The following is a 5256-nucleotide window of genomic DNA, read 5'->3' on the forward strand; positions in this document are numbered from 1 at the left end:
AATCTCAACGATATTCATTAAATGAAAACTAATGACTAGTTCATATGGAAAGAAGCCTCAGATGACCGATGCAGTATTGAAGATGAACAAAGCAAGAGGCCTCACACATCCTAACATCAAAATGTATTGTAGAACCACTAGAATAAAAATAGCCTATATTGGTTCAATGGTAGATCACTGTAATAAAACTAGAAAATAATTAAATCTAGCCACAAATGGACAACTGATTTTTGACAAGAGGTTAAAATAAACATTTATCATAAGATTCTTTAGAATAGCAGTTTTGGGTGAAAATTTGCACAGCAAGTTAAATTCTCATTTAAGAATTCCTGCACAAATTGTTAGCCGTGGCCGCCGGGGGGCAGCCGCCCTCCTCGGGACTGACCGCTCTGGCCTGCGCTCCTCGCTCACCTAGGTCTCAGCTCCAGCTGCTCGCGGCCCGCCCTGCCTGTCCTCAGCCCGACCCTTCGTGCACCCCGCACCGGACGCAGCACCTCGGCTCTCCACCGCAGGGTGTGAGGCGGACCCAGGAGATGAAATGACAATGTCAGCCCTCCAGAAAGTCATTGATCTCGTGACGAACGCTACCGAAGAGGATAAAGCCAAGAACTACGAGGAGGCCCTCCAACTCTACCAGCATGCCTTGGAATATGTCCTGCACGCCATCAAGTATGAGGCACAGCGACAAGGCCAAGGGGAGCATCCGAGCCAAGTGCATGCTGGAACGGGCGGAGAAGCTGAAGGATTATTTACGGAACAAAGAGAAGCATGGCAAGAAGCCGGTCAAGGAAAGCCAGAGTGAGGGCAAAGGCAGCAATAGTGACAGTGAAGGGGATAACCCAGAGAAAATGAAATTGCAAGAGCAACTGATGGGTGCTGTCGTGATAGAGAAGCCTAGCATTCAGTGAAATGACGTGGCTGGGCTTGAGGGGGCCTAGGAGGCCCTCAAAGAAGCTGTCATTTTGCCAATTAAGTTCCCACACTTGTTCACAGGCAAGCACACCCCTTGGCACAGGGAAATCCTACCTGGCCAAAGCTGTGGCCACAGAAGCCAACAAGTCCACCTTCTCTGTGTCCTCCTTGGATCTGATGTCTAAGTGGCTGGGAGAGAGTGAGAAGCTGGTAAAGAACCTGTTTGAGCTGGCCCGGCAGCACAAGCCCTCCATCATCTTCATCGATGAGGTGGATTCCCTGTGTGGGTCCCGAAACGAAAACGAGAGTGAGGCTGCCTGCAGGATCAAAACAGAGTTCCTGGGCCAGATGCAGGGGGTGGGAAACAGCAATGATGGCACTCTGGTTTTTGGTGCCACAAATACCCCGTGGGTACTGGATTCAGCCATTAGGAGGAGGTTTGAAAAGCAGATTTACATCCCGTTGCCCGAGTAAGCTGCCCGGCCCAGATGTTCCAGTTGCATTTGGGGAGCACACCGCACAGCCTCACAGATGCCAACATCCACGAGCTGGCCCGGAAAACAGAAGGCTACTCGGGTGCAGACTTCAGCATCATTGTGCGGGACTCTCTCATGCAATCCGTTTGCAAAGTACAGTGGGCAGCACACTTCAAGAAGGTTTGTGGCCCTTCCCGCACCAACCCTAGCGTTATGATTGATGACCTCCTGACCCCGTGCTCACCAGGCAACCCAAGGGCTATGGAGATGACTTGGATGGACGCCCCTAGTGACAAACTCTTAGAGCCTATGGTTTGCATGAGTAGCGTGTGCCATGAGTTTGGCTTCTTTTGCACAGAAGGAACTGGTGAGAGAGGAGATGGATGCTCAGGTTTTCAGAGCAGAAAATTGGTCCAGCTAGAAGTGACAGGAAGTCTCAGAGGGGGTCCCTGTCATGGGGGACACTCAGGAAGAAATGGGCAACTGTAGGGAGCTGGGCCAGGTGACCTACCTCAGGGGAGGCTGGGGACCCAGTGCCTGGCCCCCAGCTGCATGCTCTTGCCTTTGCAGTCAGACATGCTCTAGTCTTTGGCCACAACTCGGCCCACTGTGAATGCCAACGACCTTCTGAAAGTGAAGAAGTTCTCAGAGGACTTTGGACAAAAGAGAAAAGTTTTTCACCTGGTGACGGTGGGTGGCTGACTGGGGAAATCCACAGTACTCCCCATGCTGGTAGCCAGACAGCTCCACCTCCACTGTCTGGCTATTAGCAGTGAGCAGGCAGGGTCTCCCCGGCCAGGCTGCAGAGAAGCTAAAAGCACCGGGCTAACACAGGAAGCAGCTCCTCTCCTGGGATGATCACCAACCTCTTCCCAGCATCTATCTGCTTGGGGAGCGGTGTGGGAAGGATGCTGCTGGTCCACAGGGGCGGGCTCGCGGGGCCCAGACTGCCACGGGGCTGGACACTCTCTGCCTGCTGAGTTTGCTATGCTCTGGCCTCGTACATAGCAACTCCACTGCTGGTCCTTCCACAGAGCCCTCTATCCCAGACACACCTTCTGTGCTGCCTACAAATGCATCTAACCTGAAAGCCACAACCCCAAGTCCTCCTGCAAGTCCCAGCCCCAACCTTGTTTCTCAGGACAGCAGTGTGACCTCAGAAGCCCATTCTTCTTCCTCAGACTCTCCAGGCAACATCACATCTACCTCTGTGGTCACCACAGTTTCTGGAATTGTGAACTCTTCTATGGAGACACAGACTTCCCCAGCCTCCACAGTGTTCACCACCCCAACCAATGCTACAATTTCAGAGACGACTATGGAGCCCAGCTTGCTTCCTAGAAATGTTTCCAGTACCCCATCCAACAGCACCAGCCCTGAAACATCGCACACTCCTTCCTATACCGTCTCCTTCAACTGTAGTTACCGTTAAGGGAAAAAGCAGATGTTAAGAAATCAAACAAGTGAAATTGAACCAGGGCATCTGTCTAGAGAGAAATGACACCTCCAAATGTGAGGACTTTAAGAACGACAAAGGAAAGGATCTGATCCAAATACTATGTGAAAAGGAGCAAGCTAAAGATGAGGCCAGGGAGTAAAACCATGAGAGCAAGAAGACAATGGAATGACATATATCAAAGACACAAAGAACACATCTGTCAACCAAGAATATTGTACCCAGTGAAATTGTCCATCAAATATGAAGGAGAGATCAAGATATTCCCAGGAAAACAGAACCTAAGGGAGTTTATAAAAACAAGACCAGTGTTGCAGGAAACACTGAGAGATATCCTTCTTGCAGAGGTGCCACAGAAAGCAGGATGGACCAAAGTAGCCAGTAATACCACCAAAAAAAAATCAACAAAATTATAGCAATAAAACCATGCCTCTCAATAATCATACTAAATGTGAATGATTTAAATGTACCACTGAAGAGAAAAGGAGCAGCAGATAGGATAAAAAAAACCAAAATCTGCCCTGCTGTGATTCCATTCTTTGCAGCTGTTCTTCACAACAGTGTTGTTTTATTGCCATCATCTCCCACATAAACGTGAGTCACCAACCCGTGAAATATTTGATGGATATGGACATGAGCTCCCTATGGCCCCCAAACTACCTTTTTGGTTGTGAACTGAAAGCTGATAAAGATTATCACTTTAAGGTTGATAATGATGGCAATGAGTACCATTATCTTTAAGAATGGTCAGTTTAGGGGCTGGTGCAAAGGATGAATTGCACATTGTTGAAGCAGAGGCAATGAATTGTGAAGGCAGTCCAATTAAAGTAACACTGGCATCTTTGAAAATGTCTGTACAGCCAACAGTTTTGCTTGGGGGCTTTGAAATAACACCACTTGTCATCTTATGATTGAAGTGTGGCTCAGGGCCTGTGCATATAAGTGGACAACACTTAGTAGCTGTGGAGGAAGATGCAGAGTCATATGATGAAGAGAAGGAGGATGTGAAACTCTTAAGTATATCAGGAAAGAGATCTGCCTCTGCAGGTGGTAATAAAGTTCCACAGAAAAAGGTGAAACTTGCCACTGATGAAGAGGATGACGATGATGATGACGATGATGAGGATGAAGATGATGATGATGATGAGTTTGGTGATGATAAGGCTGAAGAAAAAGAACCAGTGAAGAAATCTATATGGGATATTCCAGCCAAAAATGCACAAAAATCAAACCAGAATGGAAAAGACTCAAAACCATCAACTCCATGAATGACAAGAATGAATGTCCATGAAGGACAAGAATCTTTAAAAAAACAGGAAAAAACTCCCAAAACTCCAAAAGGACCTAGTTCTGTAGGAGGCATTAAAGCAAAAATGCAAGCAAAGAAAAAAAGGTGGTTCTCTTCCCAAAGTGGAAGCCAAATTCATCAATTATGTAAAGAATTGCTTCTGGAAGATAGACAAGGAGGCTATTCAAGATCTCTGGCAGTGGAGGAAGTCTCTTTAAGAAAATAGCTTGTTAAAACCGTTTGTTTTTAAAAAAACCCGCTTGTTAAAATTTTCCGCCTTATTACATTTCTGTAACAGTTGATATCTGGCTGTCCTTTTTTATAAAGCTGAGTGAGAACTTTCCCTACCGTGTCTGATAAATGTTGTCCAGGTTTCTTTGCCAGGAATGTGTTGTCCAAAATGCCTGTTTAGTTTTTAAAGATGGAACTCCACCCTTTGCTTTGGTTTTAAGTATGTATAGAATGTTATGATAGGACAAAGTAGTAGCAGTGGTCAGACAAATGGAAATTGTGGGGAAACAAAAATATACATGTGAAATAAAACCAGTATTTTAAAAAGTAAAAAAAATCCGTCAGTATGCTCTCTGCAAGAGACACACCTGAAAAATGAAGACAAAGAAAGACTAAAAATATTAGGGTAGGGGGGAAAATATACCAAGCAAATGGCAACCAGAAAGAAAGCAGGAGTAGCTATATTAATTTTTTATAAAATAAATTTCAATGCAAAAACCATCACAAAGGACAAGGAAGGTCACTACATAATGATTAAAGGGTCAGTAAAACAAGAGGACACAACAATAATTAATATCTATGTGCCAAATGATAGAGCTGCAATTATATAAAACATTAACTAACAAAACTAAAAGTGGAAATAGACAACACTGCTACAGGAGTTGGAGACTTCACTCAAGTGTTGAAAACTTTCGTTCATAGGGTCACTATGGGTCACCTACGACTCAACAGCGCTTAACAACATAGAGAGAGACCAGTTGACCTAGTGAACCGAAAGTGGTGCTACCAAGCCAAAGGTGGGTGACTCTAATCTATGGCCCTCAGACTTGTTTTTAATTATTTTTGGTCAAACATTCTTGTAGGTCGAATAGTCCTGGTGTGTCCTCTTGCTG

The 5256-nt window shown here is 45.7% G+C and overlaps 2 pseudogenes; both read left to right on the plus strand.

The window, feature by feature from the left end:
• Nucleotides 1–538: 538 nt before the first annotated feature.
• On the plus strand, nt 539–2986 carry LOC102860113 (annotated as a pseudogene).
• A 479-nt stretch (nt 2987–3465) lies between these two features.
• LOC102859708 lies at nt 3466–4427 on the plus strand (annotated as a pseudogene).
• Nucleotides 4428–5256: the final 829 nt, after the last annotated feature.

The sequence above is a fragment of the Elephantulus edwardii genome, unplaced genomic scaffold (assembly GCF_000299155.1).
Source record: "Elephantulus edwardii isolate Elephantulus edwardi_28Jun2011 unplaced genomic scaffold, EleEdw1.0 scaffold00619, whole genome shotgun sequence".
Lineage (NCBI taxonomy): Eukaryota > Metazoa > Chordata > Mammalia > Macroscelidea > Macroscelididae > Elephantulus > Elephantulus edwardii.